This window comes from Cryptomeria japonica, chromosome 11 (genome assembly GCF_030272615.1).
Source record: "Cryptomeria japonica chromosome 11, Sugi_1.0, whole genome shotgun sequence".
Taxonomy (NCBI): domain Eukaryota; kingdom Viridiplantae; phylum Streptophyta; class Pinopsida; order Cupressales; family Cupressaceae; genus Cryptomeria; species Cryptomeria japonica.
Window position 1 is genome coordinate 219,071,134 of NC_081415.1, and position 24,465 is coordinate 219,095,598.

At 38.3% G+C, this 24,465-nt stretch overlaps 1 protein-coding gene and 1 long non-coding RNA gene across 2 annotated transcripts in view; one reads left to right on the plus strand and one right to left on the minus strand.

The window, feature by feature from the left end:
• LOC131859891 (uncharacterized) overlaps positions 1 to 10,066 on the plus strand; it is a 110,490-nt gene extending 100,424 nt beyond the window's left edge. Inside the window, exon 3 of the long non-coding RNA XR_009359472.1 lies at positions 9,818 to 10,066. This is a non-coding gene — a long non-coding RNA (uncharacterized LOC131859891). The remainder of the gene's footprint in view (positions 1 to 9,817) is intronic.
• Positions 1 to 24,465, minus strand: part of LOC131053391 (probable LRR receptor-like serine/threonine-protein kinase At1g56130) — a 172,804-nt gene that overhangs the window by 102,590 nt on the left and 45,749 nt on the right. The window lies entirely within an intron of this gene.

Genomic DNA, 24,465 nt, shown 5'->3' on the forward strand with positions numbered 1-24,465 from the left:
AAAGTAAGCTGGTTCTTTTCGATCTCTTCACCTAAACTAACAATTTCTTCAGGGAAAAGAGTGAGGAAGACATGAAATTAAAATTTAACCCTAAGGTGATGCACCAAAATGATAATCTGAGATTCACAACAAATGACACACAATAAAAACAGCAATGAAAGACTCTCCTACACAACCCAATAATTATAATCTTTGCATCAACAATTCATAAGAAGGTTAAAATTTATAGTCTTAAGAGGAAAAAACACTCTTTCTCACAACCTAAGACTGCTATTTCAAACACAAAGCTTATAACCTGCAAAATTATACTTCTGCATAAGATCCCCACATACAAAAAACACAGCTTTAAGGACAAAGAATGCCACAAAAAAGCCTGTACTAACATTAAGGACACAATACCAGAAGAAAATGGGAAGGTATGAACTGATTATTACTGCAAAAAGGTGTTACAATGCTGTCAAACTCTCTGAAACTGAGTTACAAACTCCTTCCTTTCTGCAGAGAGAACTCTAAAAATTGCAGTCTGCAAGAAGCAAAAGGTAAGAACCCTTACAAAAGTGAAGGAAAGTAGAATATATGCTTTCCAAAAAGAAGATAATGAATAAAATATTCCACCTCCTCTTGGGCGAGCAGAACCTACAAATCCACTTTTCAGGCCCTCAAACAGGTCTGAAATGGAACACACTTGAACCAAAGTCAAGCCAACCCATACTGCAACCATAAAAGCCACTAAATGCATCATAAATGGTCCTAAAATATCTTCTGATAGGCCTGCAAGCCTTCATTAATGCAAAAAATATCCCTTTGACCTGTTCAATAAATGAAAAAGATAATATCTCATAAAATGATATAAAATTTGTCATGTAATTAAACATTGCTTTGCTTTATGTTTATATTTTAAAATTAAAATACTACAAATGTAATGAGAAAAAATAATTTTAATAAAGTGACTTAATTTATCACTTTAACAAATGTTATTTTTTTTCTCCATTTAATAGTATTTTTTATTTTAAAATGTAAAATTAAAATAAAACAAATGTTTAATTTAATGATAAATTTTTACATTACTTTAATTAATGCTTATCTTATTCAAATATTAAGATTTACTTAGACTCCTCATAAAAAGAAAAATTTATTAAAAAAAATAAAATATTAAGTGACATTTATAAGTCACTTAATAAATTTTACAAGGGATTTCATAAGTCTTTTTAAAGACCTCCAAGGCATTTCCACGAGGCTATTAGAGATTGAGAAAGAAAAATAAAACAAAGGCAAAAATAAAAATGCCAATGTAATTCATTGATGCATACTTAGGGAAATTCTCAACCCTAAAAACCTCATTTCATTCATTCGATATTTCCTCTCCTTCTCGAGCTGCTGCGTGGAGTGGCTGCTATGATAGGGTTTGAAAGCTGAAATGAATGGCATTTGATTTGCATCATTCTGTCGATTCCACTGAGTGCTGGACGCTATTTTCTTTCTAGCTGGGCGCTATTTTCCTATCTCTCTGCCTTTCTTCTGGGTGCCGTCATGAGGAAAATTCGCAGGGGCTTCTTGCTGGCCGTGATTTTTCCTTTGGTTGATCTACTGGGCACTGCCATGATGATTTCTTGCTACATTCTGAGGGTTTCCAAAATTCTGGAAATGATTTTCTAATTTCCAGGTGCATACTTCCTACCGAAAATAATGGCTTTATCAGATTTTTCTTAAAAAATACTGAATGAAAAAATGTGAAAACAATACTGCTATGTGCTGGCCATTAATGGCTGCTTGCTACATTCTAAGGGTTTCCGAAATTCTGGTAATGATTTTCTGATTTCCAGGTGCATACTTCCTACCAAAAATAATGGCTTTATCAGATTTTTCTTAAAAAATACTGAATGAAAAAATGTGAAAACAATACTGCTGTGTGCTGGCCATTAATGGCTGCTTCAGGTGATTTTCCCTCTGTTTTTAGCAATTCGATCTTTTTTTGTTGAACACTTCTAAGGACTGAAAATGGTGGAAAAAACATTATAAACCCTCCCATTTGCTTTTTGAAATTTGGTCTATGCCTGAAACTGTTTACAAAAATATTCATTTTCTAAAAACTCCAGTAGCTCTAGTAAAAGCAGATGATGCTTCTTATTTTTTGAATCTCCACCTTCTGCAGCCTTTTGATCTTTTTCTGAGTTTTGGTCACAATTTGCTTTTAACATGCATTTGTCCTCTTTATATCCTTGCCTTCACGTTTCTAGAGTTAACCTTCTTGTCCTTGACCTCCAAGAAGATCCACCATGCTTGTTTGTAGAGGAAGCCACATGATAAGAATCAAACCAGATTTAGTCACACTTTGGCCACTACGAGCTACCTCTTTATCCTTTCAATTTTGTCTTTCCATTTCATGAATTCATGTGAAATCCTTCAGCATCAATATTTTCAATATGACAGTCTGTATGTATTGCTTTCTTAGTGAGCTGGTCACGAACTTGTTGAGGGACTGTCACTGCTTTGGGCTATGGATATTCTTATGGTTTTCTATCATAATTCTTTTGTGCTTATGGCTGCCTATATATATTGCTGCACTTGTTTATTTCATAGCATGGGCTGCTATCTTTGTCTTTTTATGTATCGAGCCCAAGTTTGTGACACATAATGATAATTTATTGGAAAATGGCTCAGAAATTCGTACTTTAGCTGCCCCTCTCATCGCCAAATAATCTTAATGACTATTTGAAAGAATACGACTGCATTTACCTTGCTGAGGGTTTTTCCTAAAACTGTGCATTGAGTTTGAAATGACATGAGGCTCCTCATCAATACTATGACAACTGAAAACTCATTAACTGTGAAAACTATGTGACAATAATCCCCTCAATGGACTGCTGTAACTCACTATTTGTTAACAAATACTCCTCCATTTCTCATATGACTGATAAAAATGGGTCTTTGCTGCTGCATGCCCTTGCATTAACGTATTCTCCATTAAGCATGAATGGTGACTGTGGTGACCTTAAGCTTATATGATTGTTATGCCCCTCATGTGGTGTATCTGAATACTTCCCTTTTTCATGCTGTTCAACACTTATGAGTTCGAGAAAACAATAAAAGTCTCCCCAATGGCATATATGAATGTGTGAGACCTTAGCCATTATGATTCATGTCTGTTGTAGCTGCTCATACTATCTTTGAAACTGCTGTGATCATCTTCAATTTGCAGCAGACCAAAGAAATTGGACTATCTTCATGATATGCTGCTATAAAGACTATTGCTAAGTTAGTCTTGTTCCCCTTCCTTACTGAGGACAACTAAAAACTGCTCATCATTCATTGTCATCTAGCTGTCATAATAGTTTACTGGTTTTTTTTTATTAGACCTTTAACAGTGAATAAATTCACCGTACCTTTCCCATTGGCTACTCTGAGTTTTTTAAAATATCCGATCATTGTCCTAGGACAGTCAATTACCTGAAGCTGCTATTGGATTTTGTATGCTTCCTAATAGTTCAGATTTGCCCTTAATATGTATAAGTTTGGTGAATGCTCTTTATTCCTCTCATATATGGCATTATGAATGTGTGCTACAACAAAGGTATTAATGTCATCATATTTTGGAGCTACTTTCAGATGTTTACTGTTATGATCTGTTCTATGATAGTCTTTTTGAAAGTTGAGCATTGCCTTTAACACCTGCAACTACGAGACCTTATAACTAATAATGACTTGGAATCTCACAGTCCTTTGGAACTATCTGTACCACTTTTCTATGGCAACATTAATGCTTCCTTTATTGCAAACCCATGAATCTCTATCTTGACTGACTAGCACGTCACCATGGCTGCTATTTCATTAACACACTCCCCTTTAAGGTAAGATAGACTGCACATGTCCTTTCGCTGTCTCAAGGGTTGCATAACCACTATAGTCTTTTGAATATGCAATATTGAATGTCCTCTAAGGCCTTGATTTTTGTTGCTCTTCATTTGTCATCAGCTCTGATATAACTTGATTGTATGAGACATTGTTGTTGCTGTTATCACTTGAACCTGCGCCCCTGTTTGCTAAGCTATCAACTCAGTAGGCTTGTGACACATGGGAACCCTCCTAGGCCTGTGGGTTGCCTAAAAAATGGAGTGAACCTCCAGAGTAAGCTGGTTCTTTTCAGATTCTGCACCTAAACTAACAATTTCTTCAGGGAAAAGAGTAAGGAGGAGAAAATGTAAAACTAAAATCTGAATCTAAGGTGATTGCACCAGATGGTATTCTTTTTGAAATCTATCTAAGCAAAAGACACACAGTACAACAATGATAATAAACCCTTTTTTACACTAACCAACAACCCATGACCCTTGCATCAATGCTTCATAAGCAGGCTGGATAATCACAGTCCTGAGAGGAGAAAAAACCTTTTCATAACCTAAGACTATTAATCATTAAAACACAGCTAATGACCTGCAAGTAGTATATATGTTTCTGCATAAGGCATCAAAAGGAAATGTAAATTTTAAGGGGGGCAAAAGCCAACCACCAAAGAACTGACTAACCTTGAAGATGCAGTAACAGAGAAAGATGAGGAGTAGAGGAGTAAACCAAGCTATTATCTTTGCCAAACAGGTATCACCAAGCTTTATAAATCCTGAAAATGTGTTACAAAGACATCCCTTCCTGCAGAGAGAACTAAAAAATTACAGTCTGCTCCAAGATGAATGAATCAGAACCCTTACAAAAATGAAGGCTCTTAGTATATATGCTTTTTTCCCAAAGTTATCAAGAAGACTCCACCTCCTCATTTTAGGTCGAGCAAACTCAAAAAACCTACTTTTTGGGCCTCAAAAATATCTCAAAAGGGATAAACCTGAGCCAAAAGGCTAAGTCATCCATTCTGCAACCATAAAACCTCATAAATGCAACATAAATGACCCTGAAATGTCTCTGACAGGCCTGCAAGCCCTCATAAATGCAAAAATATCCCTCCCTTTGCCCAAACAAAATATCTAATAAAGTGATTTTTTTAAAAAAAATTTATTATTATCTGGTCAGACATTTGTTTGACTTTATTTTCATTTATATTTAAAGGTCTTAATAACATAAAAATAATAGAATCGTTTTATTTAAAGTGACAAAATAAATAAATCACTTTAATAACACAATTTTATTATTTTTATTTATTAAATAATAAAATGTAATAAAAAATATATTTAATAAAAGTGTTGATTTACACTTTAATAAATAAAATCTTTTTATTATATTTTATTAATTTTTTAAATATAAAATAAAAATAAAACCAAACCTATGTTTGATCAAATAATAATAAAAAAAAAAATTTAAAAGAAAAACTTTAAAAAATTTATTTGTTAACATCTCTTAGAGGGCGTATTTTTTGAGTTTTAAAGGTTATCTTGCTAAGAAATTTGCAAGGGGAGACATTAAGTGATATGAAATCACTTAGGAAACAAGAGATTTACAAAGTGTTTAAAGTGATTAAAATCACTTAGAAGCATATGCGAACCTTACTATGGCCTCCATGCATATTGCGTGGCATAAGAAGGGAATAGAAATGATTTTTTTGAAGACATCTTAAGGGAGACATAACCCTAAAATCTCCATTAGCCTCTTCACTTTTGTTGTTCGATAATTCTGGAAACTTCGCTCTGCATCCTTCTGGGCGCCGCTAGGGTTTGAACTGGGCGTGGAAAGAAGAAAAACGTCAGTTTGCTCTCTGTTCTGGGTGCCGAAATGAGTGCTGGGCGCTCCTTTTGCTTACGGCCGGCTCTTTGACTGCATTTTTGCTAGCTTCGGGCTCATTTTATGGAGCCGCTGTGGAAATCTGTTGCGTTTCTGAGCATTTTTTGGGTGTTCGAAGCGACTCCTTCCTTGCTGGGCGCGATTCTTTCACCTTGCATCTGTTATTCTTCACAGGTTCACCATTCTTTACCGATTCTAGAAGGAAAAAATGTTTTTCAATGTAATATGCATGGCTTTCCTCTCTGTGTTTTTCCTGAAATATTTCATGGCATTCGAACCTGCTTTCCATCTGTTTATATTTGTAAAAAAAATCTACTTATGTGATTTGTTGCACTTTCTGTAAGCTTTTAACTCAGCACTGCAGGATTGTCTCTCTCTTTTCTATCATAATTATGATAAATAATAATTCGAACTGCTGTGTTTTCCATATTGTAAGCATTCAAAACTCTGTATGCTATTCTTAACTATAATAACACTCTCTGCTAATAAGTCAGATGCCTGTGATGCTTCCTGAGCACATATTTTTGTGCCTAAACTCAAGGCCATTTGACTTTCCCTTCTAGGATGTACTAATGAATGTTGGTTCCCATGGTCTGAGTTGTGATTTTGTTGGTTGCATGCATTGCATAAACTTAATGAGTTTTGAGGAGCATCAGTTTGTTGTTGATGGGTCATGCTGCTTCAATCCAGTAACAAGACTGGTTTATGCCAAATAACATCTTTCGTTATTACCCCTGCAGGCATAAGTCTACTAGTTTCACCATCACAATGTGCTGACATGAAACAAGCGTCTCTCCTTTTATAATGATTTATAGAAGACAATAGCTTATCGCGCATTCCTATTTATCTCTTAGGCAGGGATTTTGCATTAGCTGGATTGCTTATCAGATTCAACTCTACTTGGCATGTTAGATCCTATATATTTGGTAATGCTGTAGCAGATTGCCATGACTGTAGATACTGCCCTGATAAAACTGGCTCTGGAATTATATTTCACCACAAAAGCCCCTTTGAACAGAATGAGCTTCCACAAACAGGTTCCTTTACTGGTTTGAGTCTTTCAGGTTTCATCAACTTTAGCATTTAGCTCTGACATACGAAAATCATCTTTTGTGCCAGATAACTCTTTCCTTTCTTGTTCTGTCCAAGTATATCTTTCGCTATGACCCATGTACTGACTTCCAGGGATGAATTAACTTGACCTGTGCTCTCAAAATTTGGAGTGCCTCCATCAAAGAAGTTCCATCCTGCAATACATCCTTTCCTTTAAGAAAACTAGTAGTTCTTGACAACCTGGCCTTGAAGTAGTCTGACCTCGAAGCCAAAATCACTTGATGGCTCCGGAATTTTTTCCCTTCAACAATGAAACAGACATCAGCATGATCAATCAAAGACATCTCATCAGTATCAAGCTTGCAATGCATTTTAGACTCTTGACAGCACTTTTCTGCCTGATTACTGTTTGAAATTTCACATTTATCTTGAAACTGAATGCCCATTTCCATCTTCTGGCCACATGCAGTTACATCTTGTCCAAAAAACTCCTTTAAGTCCCCTTTTTCACTGGAAACTTCAATGTTTGCACTTGTATTTTTCACAGTCTTGGATATATTCGAACTATCAAAGGTGTCCGTAAAATCAATAAGGCCAGTGCTTTGTCCTATATTTTCTGAACTTTTCATCTCTCTTTGAGACTTCTCAAGCGACAAATGTAAAAGCCGGTGCATGGCAGCAGGAAGCCTTTCTTGTTCTAGGAGAGAGGATCCTTGTAAAATAAATCTCTTTTGAGAATCATCGGCATCTCTCAACAATTTATAGTTCGCATATTTTTGATGCTTAAGTTCATTTCCAACAGCAGTTTTTCAGTCCCTCACATTTGCACACCTTACATATTCTAACCAAATCTTCCATGTCATCCACAGCTATATCAAGCCTCCAGTCTGTCTGGAATCTCTTCTTGAAAAATGGTGAGCGTGCTACTAAAATAGCTCTATGTGCTTCAATTGGCCTTCCTTGAACATGTTTTAAAGTTGTCAAGAGCATGCAACACCTTTGAAGCTCTTATTGTATGAGCCACTGGCATCAGTCCAGATCTTCTAAACACAAAACTTGAAGGGAACCAGGCTTTATATTTCTCCTCATACATAGTAGATTGAACATTTACATAGGAACAATCTTTGGGAAATTCCAAACCATTTTTATGTAGCCAAAACTGTTTCGATTCTTCGAAATCCTTGTTTTGTGGGGGAAATGTAGGACTGAATGGCAACTATGTATTCAACCTTTTTGGAAGAGTCTTCCAAGAGTAGCTACAAAACCTCATATTCCTGTCCATATTATTGCTTTTTGGTGGACCATAGATTCTCATTATCTCTTTGAAGAATAAATCATTAACCTTCCATGACCTTTAAAGTCTGTCATCTTCATATAGTTACTTCAGACTTACGAACAGACTGTATGGTTGAAACCTTGCTAAACATGAAAGGTTGTTTATCCTTTGCTTTCCTTTCTCCAGCCCTAGGGGCCCTACAAATAAGTATTCAAAGTCTTGCTTGTATCCAAAAATTAGATGACAGAAAAACCTTCAGAACTGTTCTTGTTTTTTTTTTTTTTACCCAAACTTAACCTCTTAGTACTTAATTTCAACCTCCTATTTCATACCATACTTTCCACTACCTTATTCCAGGAATTGTAGAGAATTCTGTCATAATCTCACCCTTTTATATAGTCTTTATTGTGATACTTCCAACACTAGCAACTTGGCATTTTGTTGTGCATTTCTGAATGACTGTTTGGACTGAAAATGGTGAAAAACAACATTAAAAACTCTCCCTTTGTCATCTGTCATTTAATGCTGTGCATTAAAATTAGATATTTTATGAAAACTGTAGCTGCCATTTAAAACATTATTCTCTTAAAATCTGCATATTATTTCCAAGGACGCAGCTGTCTTGAATTTGTTGAAATGTCTGATCAATCACGCCTTTTCCAGCTTATCATAAAAATCTTTTAGGCTTGACGCATAAGATGTCGTCTTGTTGATCATTTGTATGAAACCTTGCCATTCTCCACATGAGCTGGGCTCAACCCTTGTGGGAGCCGCATTCATCTCCACTCATCTTAGTGAATTTCATAACCAGCAAGCTGTCCTTTTTTTCCCTTTCCTGCACATGAAACAAACCTGTTAGCAAAAATGCATATTTATGGTGACTTTCCTTTGATCTGATTTTTTGCCTTTGGAGATTCCTTTGTGATGCGAGTTATATGCATTCAATGTACGTAGGGACCATATATATATATGCATGCATTAGTGCATATGTCAGAAATGCAGCCAGCTATTGCTTAGAACAAAATTTTCTAACACATTGTTTGTTTCAACCTCTTGCAGATATCAGAAAGAAAGCCTCAACGGACCAGGGGGGAGCAGCAAGACAAAGGCGACGACGAGCGTACCTCAACTGTTCCAGTCATTCAGGCAATGACTGGTTCCATTCTTGACATGCCTTTCCTCATTTTTTCCTTTGTACTTGCATACATATATGTATATTTCCTTTTTGCACTGGATGCACGTAGCTAGTCCCACGGCTCCTTGTGTGGGACGCAATTTTGAATATGAATAAAATACTTTTCTTTTGCAATGAGATGTTTCTCTCTTTGTTGTTACAGAATAGAAGTACTTAGAAACACCATCTTTAAAACACAAAAAATAGAGAATAAGTATACACTAGCTTTCTTTTGTTCATGCTAGCATTTCTCAACCTATTTTTCAGCCAGGAACGAAAAATAGGTAACAGTTGCTTTCATATGAGCTGGGCTCAACCCTTGTGGGAGCCTCATTTACCCCCACTCATTTGTGAAGTTTATGACCAGCAAGATGTTCTTTTCCTAATCCTGCAAATGAAGCAAACATGTTAGCAATAATATGCATATGTATGATGATTTTCCTGATTTCTCTTGGATACTTAAAATATGCATCTCCTTTCTTTGCACATTAGGACTGACTTATACATGTATAAGTGAATGCTCATGTATAGTGTATGACCTTTCATTGCTTAGAACACAGTTCTAACTTATTGCCTATTGAATCATGCAGGAAAAAGGAGCGTTGAGGACTTGGGAAGCAAGGAGGAGCAGGACGACACTAGCAGATTTATGGATCAGCCAACAAGCGCCAGTTATTCAGGCAATGACTGGTCACCCTCTAGACATGCATTTTTAGCATTTACTTATTCATGTATAATTTAGCTTTCATGTGCATCATGCATATCGAATGAACATGGTCAGTCTCACGGCTTATTTTATGAGACATGCATTCTATCTTTTAAATAAAGACTACATTTCTTTGAAAAGACTTGCCTAATCCTTCGTACATTTATATCAATGAAATGCTTTTACTTTACAATCTTTTTTTTCTGCATTCTTTTGAGGTTACTTCATTTGTACTTGAATGCAACATAGAGAGGCTATGAAATATACCATTTTCTCAAAAAGAACCTAGTGGCTCTACCTGATTGAGCCTGTAGGTGAAAATCTGGTAACATTAACATTTTGCTTTGTTTTACTACTTATAGGTTTAACAAAAAACATCAATGCCATAAGTTAACACTCTAAATCAGATTTAGATTGCAAACAACAAGTTTTTCCACCATTTTTTACAATTTTTTGCTAATTTTTTCATTGTTTTTCATATTTTTTCATAGTTTCAAACCTTGCAAATTTTTATAGTTTGACTCTTTTTTCTTTAAGCAAATGCTTAGAATCATAGATTAGAATCACAAGATTAATTTTTTATTGATTTCATCTAATCTTTAATCATTTAAAATAGATTTGTTTGTTTGTTAATTTTTTTATTAAAATATTAACAACTTGTGCTTGGTATTTGTATGTGTAGGTTAATATATAATGGCAAATAAAGAAGTTGAAGCTTCAGGTTTAGGGTCAATGCGTCCATCATTTGTAGGCACTTGTCCTAAAGGAGCTAGAAACCCCGCTTGGAACTATGCCTATCAAGGACCGAAACTTGGTTTGGTATTTCGCATAAAAAGTGAAAGAATATAAAAGATCCCCAATCCATTTTTTCAAGTCTTCCCCAAAATTTGATGTTATGTGCAACCGTTTGTTTGCTGTTAAGTCTTTGGCCAGCGTATGTTGGAAGGGGTTTAACTGATTTTGTTGTTGTTTTGACTAGTTTTTTGATGTTAATGAAATATTCTTGAATGCTATATGAAAGAAATTGCTGATATAAAGTAGTATAAGGCATAACACATAAAAGGCAATCAAGGAAACTTTCTTTTGCTTAAAAGAACAATGTACATACAATTAACACGATCCCACAAGTCTGATATGAATTTCTAGTTGGTGATGAGGTAAGGTGCTAGCCCAAATCCTTCTTCAAACAAGATACATGGAAAACATTATGTATCTTTCTCTCTTAAGGTAACTCAAGCTCGTAAGCAACCTCTCCAAACCTCTAAAGAACTCTGTAAGGACCATAAAATCTAGGCCTAATCTTTTCAGCCCCACTCTACTTGAGAGTACTCTGCCTATAGGGTTGTAATTGCAAGAAAACCATACACCAACCTCAAAGATCCTCTCAATCCTGTGTCAATCAGCATAAAGCTTCTGTTGATTCTATGCATGTTGAATGTTATCCTTAAGTGCCTTAAGGATATTCTGACTGTCAATCAGCATAAAGCTTCTGTTGATTCTGGGTGTCTGAAATCGCATTGCTGCAAACTCCATACAGCCAACGCAGAATAGAATGAACTCGCTGAGTATCCTATCCTCTCTTGAGATAAGGAAATCCCTAATGCTATTTTCTACGTTTAATCAAAGCGGACAACCTCAAGGTTTTGTTTGTCAGGTCTTGACTGCGGGATTGCTCAATGGTTTGATGTGTTTATGCTGGAAACACAAGGGGGACTTACGGTGAGATAGGCGATTGCTGGATGAGTTCCCCAAAACATTAATGGTCTTGCTTATCAAATGATTTGAGTTGGGTTGATACTTTCTTCAATAGGACTGTGGATTCTCTTGATAAAAAAAAGAAAAGGAGGGAAGGATAGGGAGAGAGAGATGCATAAAATATAAATTTTAACTAAGATAGCAGATTCAGTAAACAAACGGACACCTCCAAATAACTAGACTAAGCATCACCAGCTATTTAAGCACAATACTTGCATAAATCTAGTGCGATCTTCAAAGGAAAATAGGATTTTCATCTTATCAAATACAACATTAGAATTTTCACATTCATTCAGTGAGCATTCAATAACCAAACTAAATACATGAAAGGTTCAGATTAACCATACAGAAAGAAGGGCAATCAGCCATTCCCTAATGGTGTGAACTGCGAGGATTCTATCGGATGTTTATTTGAAAATGCTATATAAAGGAAATAAACATAATTGAAAAAATTCCTAGATTAATGAAGAAGGAGACCATGCACTCACAAGGAAACTTGAAACAATTTTAACTTTGCATTAATTCCTGTAAATTTCGCCACAGCTTTTGCAACAATCCAAGAACTTCTTACAAAAAAGAGGGAAAACCAATCCCTTTTATAGGCTTCAAAATGGATGAATGGCCCAGATTTAACCTAGACAAGTGGCCCAGATTCATCCATGAACATGGCTGCCCATACCCATAAATGGGAGGCAAATATCAACAACCACCCCAAAATGGGCAATAACTACCCAAAAAGGATAATTAAAACTTATCCAAAATTATCCAAAATGGTGCATTCATAAAGTTTTACATTTTAGTTGACTTGAAAGTCAAATATGACCTTTTGGTTGAAAAGGTGTATATTCAAAATTAGAAGAAGGAAAAGCACTTTTAAAGTTAAAAAAAAGGAAAAGTACTTTAGGAAAGCACTTTTTCTTTTTCAGCTTCACATTCCTTTTCTAGAAATTCATCTTCACCATGCAAATACTCTTGCCAAAGATCCCGACCTACGGCGCGTGTTTCGCGAACATATTCCTGGAATCTGCGACACAATTGGAATAGCAGACTGAATGGAGGCATAGGAGGATGGCGAATTTTATATTTCATGCCCTCGAGGTACTGGTCCACATGCTTCAAACCATCCTTCCAGTTGGAACGGTTACGCTCGAAGCACAACATGTCTGAATGGAATTAACCAGCAAAACTTAAGTCCTTAACAGAATACGTGATCCTATTCGTGCCCAATCTTTCTTCCCAATCTGGTTGTATCACGTCATCAAACTAGTCATTTTTCCATCCCGAAACCATTGATCGGAGGATCGTTTTGCCAAGTTCTTGCATGGTTTTCAGAATTGTCTCACATGCATCGTGTTCTTTATCAATGATTTCTCGTGTCATTTTTCATGGTGACAGTTCAGTACCATTCCTTAAGAGTGCTGATGTTATACGGATCGAGGATGGCGGACAATGTAGGAATCTATGCATGGGTCCAGAAAAGAGCTCTCATGAGGGGAAGAGTAGTGACAACCACTTCATGCATTCTAAGGGATTCCCTTTTTACCTCTAACAGCTTAACCAAAGTGGTCTCTTGGTGGTGAGTCATTTCCTTGACTTCCTCAAGGATTCGTCCTCCCCTCCTTTTGATGCCTTGTATCCATTCCTTGACGGCCTTTGCAGTGTCTCGTACTCCTTCAAATTCTGATGTTGTTCTCTGAGCCAATGCCATCGAGGGAATATGGGACTCGGAAACATTGTGTAGTGGCCTCAGGAGTTGATCGATGTATCCTTCGGCCTGCTCAGCACGAGCTCGATACATGTCCTTTTCAGCTGTTATCTCTTCAAGTTGCCTGAGCATGTTCTGTACTAAATCCTTGAATTCCTCATTTTCCTGCTCCTTAGTGGCTCGTCCGATGGGACAGTCGTGATGCTATAATCTGCCAGTGTAATCTGATTTGCTGGCTTGTCTACAGGTGGGGAGGCGATGTGGAGAGTGCGGTTTCTTTGCTCATCTTTGGTGATTCTGGAATATGCCTTGGGTTTTTTCTTCCACTTAGCTTTAGCTTGGTCTATGTGTGAGAATATGTCCTCCAAATCGATAGGTGGTTTGGTGGCGGCCTTGCGCTGGGCTCGGGCAATCAACCATTCCTGAGGCACAGTCTGGGCTGATGCTATGGCCAAATCTGTACTTTGTTCCTTGATGTTCTCAGCCGTCTCATCACAAATTTGCAATTGTTCTGTTACCGAAGGGGTGGAGGACGTGCCAAGTTCCTTAATTGCAGCTGAATTTTCTCCCACTTCGCTGAACAATGGTCTGGTGCCTTTGTTTGGTGGTTGCTCTTCAGTCCTTTCGAGCTCACGGATCTCCTCTGTCCTTTGCTCTCCTTCAACGGTAGAGTCATCCTTGGTAGTATTATGGAGCAGCAGTCCATGGCGGCTCTGTTGGGTGGGTTCATGCACTTCGATCCCTTGAATGGATGGAATTTCTCCTTCCTCTATTTGGTTACCTGGTTCGGTTGATTCAATGGCTCTTAGCTCAGCTTCTAGCATGACAGGTGTGGGAGGATCATCAGCTCCAAATGCATCAATGTCACTCTGGGAAGGCGAAGCAGGTATATAATCTAATTCCACTACATCGTCGGACGAACTGGGGTCCTTTGATGATGAAGTGACCTATGGCCTCCTAATGGGGATTTTTTCCCTTCTTGTTCTCTTTGACATCCGAGTCCCTCTGCAAGCCTTAGCTTTCTTTCTCTTCTTGAGTTTTTCAATTTCTTCTCTAGGTGCACTGGAAGTTCCTTCATCTTCGGAAGACTGAGAATCGAGGCTACCCATTAGGTGGTAGGTGAACTGGATTCCATCATGGACTAGTCTTTCAATTTGCTGATGCAACCATTGGTCTGTATATCTTGCTGGAGCTGCCATGATTGCCTCTAAATCAGTGATCGGGTCTTGCGACCAATCAACGCTTGGCAAAAGACGCCTTACTGCCTCAAATTCTTGGACTTGTAAACAATTCGCTGAATTTGTCAACTGATCCAAGACCCGGCAGTATTCAAAGAGTCTCATCTACTGCACACTTAGCCTAGAATATTCACGCCTCCGGACCTCATAGTCATCAGAACAGTTTTTCCAATAATCCTCAACTGACTCCTTTGCTCTATATCGCCTACCATAGGCTCTCTTTGCCAGATTATCGTGATCAAAGCATTTGGTTGGAAAATGCTTTTGTAGGCCATAAGAGGCCAGCTCTGCGAGGGATTCCTCTGCTAGGGTGGGGGTCTTCAGATGAACATCCTGGTTGCCTATAATCATGGGGAACGTGAATCCAACCTGCTTGCTCTCTCTAAGTAAGATGTCGGTCGGACGTGACTGCCTTGCGACCTCCATAAGAACTATCTTGTCAGTTGGGTACCGTGGAAGTCGGAGAGGGGCACCATCAAAGCCCGCTATTCGGATATAGGAGAACCTTGGGAACTGGATGAACGAGGCTCCATATCTCTGTACCAGGATAGTAGCTTGCTCCGAGAGTCTTATATGTAATCCTCCCTGCATTAGCCTGACCAGGCGCATTGTGAAGGCATCATTGGCGCGCTCATACTGGCCAACTGCGTAAGCCGGGCTGTTCCTTTCTCTCTGAGCTATATCCTGATAGTGAAGCTATGGGTAACAATCATATCCCTTTACCTGACCAGGCCCATTCTTGATTTCACCTTTCATTATCAAACCTAGTAGTGGCTGGTTCTTGGCGAACATGTAGACCAAATAGGAGGTCATATTGAAGTACTTTTTGCTCTCGAGTTCAATTAGCTGAGTGTGGATGTTGTCGCTTATAATCTGGGCCCAGTCAAACTTAGACTTCCCAACGAAGACATGCTCTGTGAAATAATACATCCACTCTTCAAAGTAGTTGGATTTAGGAAGTCTCATAACCTTGCTGAGCAATGTGACCATGTCCCCATGCTCATTATGAAAGTCACTTCTTGGGGTCTTTTTCCCAATTCTGGCGCTTGGAGGCCTTCTCTCCTTGTACCACTCTTCGTTGATCAGTGTTTTGCATCTGGCCGGATTCATATCATATGCCCCCTGTGCTTCGTCTATAGTCGTGGCTGTGGGATTGTTTGGGAAGGAAATGTCGAATGCGTCGCCAATGGCCTCAAGAGTGAAGTTGGGGAGAGTCATTTTCTCGAGGAGCACCACTCTGGAACCTGGCTGATAATGCCGAGCAGCCTCTACCACTAACTCATAATTTTGTACTGCTGGAGGAAATCCCGCCGCTTGGGCAATGCCACTTTCCACCATCTGTCTAGGCTTACCATATGCGTTAGGGGAGAAGACCCGATTCCTGAAGTCCTAGATGTCAATATGTGTCATGTCCCCTCTTTAGCTTTGTCTAGCAGAGACATGTGAGTCAGCTTATTTTGGGGTCTTGTAGGCTGACAATGGTGGATAGAGACTCGAAGAGGATATTCAATGTTTGGGATTTGGTATTCTGGCAGTAGTGGACCAGTTTGGAGCAGTTCCTTAATTTTAGGAGGCATTTCCTTCTTTTGTGGAGGCTATTCCTACTATTTAGGAGGATTTGACAGTACCCAGGGTTGGGTTACCATGAGACTATTCCTTGGGTTCAGTTTTAGGAGATTTGGGTATGTTTCCTAGCTTCTAGGAGCATCCCTAGATTTTAGGGACAAGATTGCTCGAGGATCCATGATTTCCGACAATAGTCATAGACAGGTGGCAGGCTCTGTTTCAGACTTGTGGAGTCAGATGAGCATTATACGGCTATTTGGGATATATTTTTAATATTTCCTAAGTTAGCGTCTTATTAATTAAATAAAGCTATTTATATAGCTAATTGGAGTAATAAGGGGATTTTGGCTTCTTCTGGTCAAGCACGCATATGTGTTATAGCTCGTTAGAAAGGTCTTGAATTATTATAACTTATTTTCATCATCCGGAGACCTTCTGGCACCTTGAGTTTTGTTATTTGACGAAAGGGGTGTTTTTCCTATACATAAAGGCCTTTTAATTAAGAATATGCCATTATTTAATAAAGGTAAAAGCATATTCTCCCTTTAGGGTTCGAGTAGCTTTGAGAGGGAGATAAAAGGAGATGTTGGCTCATTATTTTATTATCTTTTTACATCTTCAAACTTGGCATTTGTGAATTTGCTCTGAGGAGCGATTTCTGGAGAACTGGGACGCAAACCCTAGGGCTTGGATATTGGGACGCAAACCCCAATAGAAGGTTTCAGCAGCTTCATTTGGTTTCAGACTTTGATTGGAGTGCAAGTTCAGCATTGGAAGAGCTTTGGCTTTGGATGTTGGGTATATTGCTTGGCACGTGGGAGTTCCTTGGCTGCCTGGACGTGACTGCAGTAACCGTACGGCCTCCTTCCAGCTGGCACGTGGGTTGCTGATTGGTATTCATCAGCCATTTCTTTTCATTGTGCGTGGATGGTCTTTCTTGCAGCCGGCAACATTGTTTTGGTTGGTAGATACTTTGCTGGCATATCATTTATGTATTTTGCCTAGTATGATTTGTAGCTATTCTGGATTGGCTGAATATTATATTATTGCACATTATTTTCCAGCCTATTTCATATTTGCTGCTGTTGTTATTCATTGTTTACCTATATCTGGAAAAATACAAACAAAAACAAAAGACACAACCTTTCTGCAACTTCTGTCTCTCTCTGAAAGATCATTTAATAAACAGGAAGAATTTATTTTAAAACAAATAATTAAAAATTACATCCTGTCAACTTAAAAGATCCATCAAGGATCTTTCAGTGGTATCAGAGCCTTGATCTTGCCAGCGTGTTGGGTGAAGCTCAGTAGTTTGATTTTATATTGAAGCTTGGTTGCAGACCAAATTGGTCATCATGATAGGGTTGTCTAAGAATAAACAAACAGGGAAAAAATTTGAACAAACACCTTCAAGGAGTTCTAGACACTCTAAGGGTATGACTTCATCAACTAGTACAAAGAGGAGGTCTCTTGCAAAGACATTGAATGATACAGTTATGAACAACTATGACAAGTATTGTTCCCTTTTGAAAAAGATACGTGACTGTTTTTCCTTCACACAATTCATGGGAATACCCGATGAAGATAACTTGATGCTTTCGAGTCCACGTCATCAACCAAGGAGGCAACATGAGTCATTTGAGAACCAAGGAAGCAATGGAGGAGCAAAGGAAATGATGTCTGCAAATGAGATTGGCAGAAAATTAGTTGACGACTTTGATAGCCAGGCAGATTTGATTGGTGAAAAAAAATCTCAGCATTAGGGAATAATTCATATGAGACTTCTACATCCTTGCAAGGTGTCTTACAGGTGGATTCCATTGGAGATATTGACAGTAGAAACAGCTCTGAAGGAATGAATGTTGAGTTACATGAAACAAATGCATTCTCTAGTGAATTAGTTGACTCTATTGTTGAGACCAATTCCATACATGAAGAAAAATCAGAGGTTAGCATGAATGAAACAACCCATCATAAATCAGATTTTGTGTACTTTGGGGCAGCAGATATAGAGCATTGCCAAAGGTTGAATGGAGATTGGTTAGATAGAGCTATGCAAGCAAAGATGCTTGCTACCCAAGCAAGACAACACTTGCAAGAGTTCAAGGAAAGATGCAATCAACTTGATAATGCAAGAAGACAAAGAGAGTCATACATTAGATCGTTATTTCTTCCAAGGGAAGAATGTGTAGATGAAGAGCTTACAAGGGAAAAGCTTCTTGAGGTAAGCCCACAAGAAGAGCATGTTACATTGTGTGAAGAAGAAAGGAGGTATGATTCCAGAAATTCAGTTTGGTCTAGTTTGCCTTATGAAGTTTATGACTTCCCTCTTTTAGAGAGCCCCTTGAAGACTCAAAACATTAATGCTGATATTTACACACTTGATGGACTAGCCACAAGTGACATATCCATTTGTGTGGAATGGAACATATTTCTTTTCAAATTGGCTAATCATGCATCATCTACAATGAAAGGACAGTTGTTAAGGTCACATGAGGCATTTTATCTTAAAGAGCTTATTATGGAGTCCAAGAGATTGTCTACTAAGAAGATCTTGCATTTTGATAATGTTTGGTTTGTTTTGCATACTACACCTTGGAGACAATTGGTAAGGAAAAGCATAGCAATCATGGAGGTGAAGGTATGGATTAGATTAAAGGCAGCTATGGGAGCTATAAATCCATGTTACTTGCAGCAGGGTACACTTCATAGGTCAACATTCATGAAAGGAGACCCTACCCTCAAGAACAATACAAGGAATGGCAATGAAGACACCTTGGGAAGGTTTGAACATAATTCTGATTTCCTAAATTGGGACATAAATATTTTGATTTCATATGGGTACAAATCCAAGAAGGATGGGGAAGACAACTATAGCATGGTTGACATTTATGAAAGGATAAATAAGCATGAGATTGTGGTGGGAACTTTGCCCACAATCTGATTTTATAATAGCAGTTAGAGAAGAACACAAATCAGTTTGTATGTTGATGTCTCACCTTTATGATGTTGACACTTTGCTTGAGTGTAAGGATGTCCTAGTCTCAAGTCTTGATATGTTACTTGATTAGGCTGCCAAGTGTATGCAAGTGTACTCTTGCATTGAAGTTTTCCAAGGTAATGGAAGAAAGGCTACAATCATTCCTAAGTCTATGATTAAGGACAGCAGCATCATCCTCTTTCAATTACATGAATTTGCAGCTCCTATTCATGGAGCAAGTAGTGAAATTGAATTTGCAAATGTTGGTATACATGATACATTGGTTAAGCATGGTTATTTTGATGATGTCTCTTCCAAGAGGACTGGATTTGTTTATATCAAAACAACAGTATTAAATCAGTCTGAAGAAGTTTGTGACATACACTACTCCATACATAATGAGGAGCAAGACTTATCTTATGCTGAGTTTGTAGTTGATGTTGACAGCAGTACTTCAGTTGAGACAAGAAAAATCAATAACACACCGACAATAGGCATATCAGCAGTGAACAAAGAGCCAAGGAAACTAATGGTTATTGTTGAAGATGTGGCAGCCAAGAGTGTGCAGGTACAATTCAGTGTTGAAGACTTCAAAGGAAACACAAGGAAAGGTAATAATAGTGAGCTAGCAGCCCATACTCATGTAGAAGACAATGTTATCGAGTCATCTAATGTTGGCATTCAATTTTGGGAAGATAGACATGGGACAAGTCAAGAGTTGGTGATGTTTGATGATTCGAAAGAAAGTATAAAGGAGGAGCCCAAAATTCTGATTAGAGACAAAAGTTGTGTACATTCTCATTCTCCAAAGTTTGCCACCATGATACATGGAATAACAAATGAAGGATATTCTATAAGTGATAGCACTCAAAATGCTTGTGTTATTTTCAATAAAGAGGTACTTGTAAGAGTTGATGACATGACACAAATGCATGACAGTCATTCTGATTTTTATAACAGAAGTAAGATACCTTTTCTTTTTCAAGTTAATGCAAATTCTAAGCATGAAGAGATGAGTGCTAGAGATTCTACCATGGGTGTTACACAAGGTGCAATTATGTTGTGCGATAAGCTTGATGATGCATCTCACCATGGGACTGATTTTATGCGCTTTGGAGCAGCTCAGATAGAACAGTCTGGAAGGTTGAATGAAGGGGGTCTAGAAAGAGCACGGCAGGTTAAGTTGTTTTTTGTCTAGACAAGGCAGCACTTACAACAAATCAAGGAGTGCCACAAACGTTTAAATCAGGCAAGACAACAAAGAGTTGCATATCTTCAATCACACTTTCTTCCAAGAAAAGAAGACTTCGAGATTGAGCATAAGCAAAGTAAGTATGTTGATTGCAAACCAATTTTAGAGGAGTCACATATTGCATCATTGGACTTTCATGATGATCACAAATTTGAAGGATATGCAATCATGGATGAGCACAGTGACTTTATGGATATCATTCGTAGTGGAACAGCCACCCAAGAAACAATTTTGTTTGGTGATAAGGGCATCTACAATTCTTCTTTGGATGTGTCACAAATTTCATGTGATATGGCAGCTATGTGTTTGTTGGTTGGTGATTCAATATTCCTTGACTCTCCGGTAGTTAGTGGCTGTCCTACTGCGATTTCCCATGCACTTGCAGATTTATCATGGTTTACATCAGCTCTTGAGTTGCATGGGAGTGTGAAGAGATATGACTACTTGATGGACATTGAGATCGGGATCGATATCCTTGGTTGGCATTGGTATAATAACATTTACAACCTCATTCATGATGCTGGTCTAAATTATAACAATAGCTTACGAGGAGCTGAGAAGCTCAAACCTCGTTTTTACAGACCATATAGAGTATTCAGGCGAGTTGGAGAGGTTGCTTATGAGGTTGAGTTACCACCTGGCAGTAAAATTCATAATGTGTTTCACGTGTCATGCCTGAAGAAGGCCCTGGGACAACATATTACAGCATCACTCGATTTGCCTCCCATGGATGAGGAAGGTAAATTGACTCTGGTTCCTAAGGAGATTCTTGAGGTGAGGGAACGACGGCTGAGAAAACGGGTGATTCGGGAGTATTTGCTACGCTGGAGAGGTCTTCCCATAGAGGATGCCACTTGGGAGGGTGAGTCTATTTTGCAGCATCCAACTTTGCAGTTGCTTGTGGGCAAGCATCTATGAGAGGGGAGGACTGTCATGTCCCCTCTTTAGCTCTGTCTAGCAGAGACATGTGAGTCAGCTTATTTTGGGGTCTTGTAGGCTGACAGTGGTGGATAGAGACTTGGAGAGGATATTCAGTGTTTGGGATTTGGTATTCTGGCAGTAGTGGACCAGTTTGGAGCAGTTCCTTAATTTTAGGAGGCATTTCCTTCTTTTGTGGAGGCTATTCCTACTATTTAGGAGGATTTGACAATACCCAGGGTTGGGTTACCATGAGACTATTCCTTGGGTTCAGTTTCAGGAGATTTGGGTATGTTTCCTAGCTTCTAGGAGCATCCCTAGATTTTAGGGACAAGATTGCTCGAGGATCCATGATTTCCGACAACAGTCACAGACATGTGGCAGGCTCTGTTTCAGACTTGTGGAGTCAGATGAGCATTATATGGCTATTTGGGATATATTTTTAATATTTCCTAAGTTAGCGTCTTATTAATTAAATAAAGCTATTTATATAGCTAATTGGAGTAATAAGGGGATTTTGGCTTCTTCTGGTCAGGCACGCATATGTGTTATAGCTCGTTGGAAAGGTCTTGAATTATTATAACTTATTTTCATCATCTAGAGACCTTCTGGCACCTAAAGTTTTGTTATTTGACGAAAGGGGTGTTTTTCCTATACATAAAGGCCTTTTAATTAAGAATATGCCATTAATTAATAAAGGTAAAAGCATATTCTCCCTTTAGGGTTCGAGTAGCTTTGAGAGGGAGATAAAAGGAGATGTTCGCTCATTATTTTATTATCTTTTTACATCTTCAAACTTGGCATTTGTGAATTTGCTCTGAGGAGCGATTTCTAGAGAATTGGGACGCAAACCCCAAAGCTTGGATATTGGGATGCAAACCCCAATAGAAGGTTTCAGCAGCTTCATTTGGTTTCAGACTTTGATTGGAGTGCAAGTTCAGCATTGGAAGAGCTTTGGCTTTGGACGTTGGGTATATTGCTTGGCACGTGGGAGTTCCTTGGCTGCCTGGACGTGACTGCAGCAGCCGTACGGCCTCCTTCCAGCTGGCACGTGGGTTGCTGATTGGTATTCATCAGCCATCTCTTTTCATTGTGCGTGGATGGTCTTTCTTGTAGCCGGCAACATTGTTTTGGTTGGTAGATACTTTGCTGGCATATCATTTATGTATTTTGCCTAGTATGATTTGTAGCTATTCTGGATTGGCTGAATATTATATTATTGCACATTATTTTCCAGCGTATTTCATATTTGCTGCTGTTGTTATTCATTGTTTACCTATATCTGGAAAAATACAAACAAAAACAAAAGACACAACCTTTCTGCAACTTCTGTCTCTCTGAAAGATCATTTAATAAACAGGAAGAATTTATTTTAAAACAAATAATTAAATATTACAGCCTGTTAGCTTAAAAGATCCATTAGGGATCTTTCAATATGGCCTAGGTCGATATCACCGACATTGTCCCAGACGCTTTGAACTTTTGACTCCCTCAATCCCCCTCTTTGATATTGGTACTTCATCCTTTCGACTTTGCGTGGGATATCGGATTTGGATGCTCGCGATGTCTCAGCTGTAGCGGGCGTCTTCGATGATTCCATTGCCGATTTAGGCATTTATCTTGCACAGTCGAATGCGGGTTACGAGGTGATATAAAAGAAGTAAGGCGGGTTAGACAGGGAATACACTGACATTCAAGAATCAATTCAAAATTTAGATTGGAAACAGAGTGGTATTGCTAGTTGATAGCTTAATTGAGCAAAACATTTATTCATGAAGCTTTTGATCGCGAATTTATACTTAAGCATTTTCTGGATTAATTTTCAAAAGGGACAAAGCTCGAAAAATTCTCCTAAGTTTAAAAAATGCAATTTCTGGTTAAATCTTAGGAGCAAATTCTAATCTTCGACTGCTTTGCACGACGTTTTAATAATCGCAAAAAAGATGCGAATTTTAAGCATTTTAATCAGTTTTGCACATGCATGCATCCAATTTATAAATATTTCAGATGATCAAGAGAGAAAAAGCGTACTTACCTGATGAAAATGGATGGCGAGAAATTGCCCGACTCGCTGTGCAAAAAAGAATGGATAAATCTGCAAATTTTGAAATTTCAACAGTTATCTCTCTAATTCAAATTTTTGCGGCTGCGATTTGAAAGGAGTTTGTCATTTTTAGACTAAGCGATCTTTTACCTTGGGTGATTTAGTTGAATGTGATTCTGAAGAGGGGCTGCGGATGGCAAACTTCGGTGAATCGGAGAGTTTGAAGACCATTTAAAACTTTAATCAATTTCGCATTCACCCTAAATCGCAATTTTCGGCACTCTTAGACGTTTTGCCAAATTAAACACTTCGCACTTTACCTTAAAATGCGATTTTCGAAGCTATGAGGGTTTTGAAAATTCTCGCGTGGTATGGGGGGGAGGGGTTTGCTGGCTTTTTAAACTTCACACTTTGTCTCCCAAATCGCAAACTCCAGATGCCTTCGCGTTATGAGATTTACCGCACTTTCGCGCGGTGTTCTTCGGATGAATGGAGGATTTCGAAGCATACGGGATTTTGCCAGAACTACCCTTGCTTCTTCGCGGCTATCCTCTAGCTCCCGACTTCGGTGGAATGGAGGTTTTCGGAACCTAAACTGCGTTTTTCCTTAAAATACTTCAGCGCTTTTCACACAAACTTCCGACCTTTTAGACGTTTTCGCGATTTTCGGGGCTTTCACGTTTTTTGTGAGTTTTATGAATTCTCCCGTTTTGCCCTTAGGGTCCGAAATTCGGCCCATAAGGCAATTTTGGCAACTTTAAGACAAATTCGGGCCTTTGGCACATTTTGCAACTTTAAAGAATTTTTCGGACCCTTTACGCCTTTTGCGAACTTAAAGTATTTTCGGAGTTTTGAACGCCTTTTGCGATTTTAACAAACTTCAAAGCTTTCACGCCTTTTGGCAACTTGAAGTATTTTGAAATTTCAGACCTTAAGGCACCTTTTGCAAATTTCGGAGTTTTGAATGCCTTTTGCAAATTTCGGAGCTTTCACGCCTTTTGGCGACTTGAAGTATTTTGAAATTTCGGACCTTAAGGCACCTTTTGCAAATTTCGGAGTTTTGAATGCCTTTTG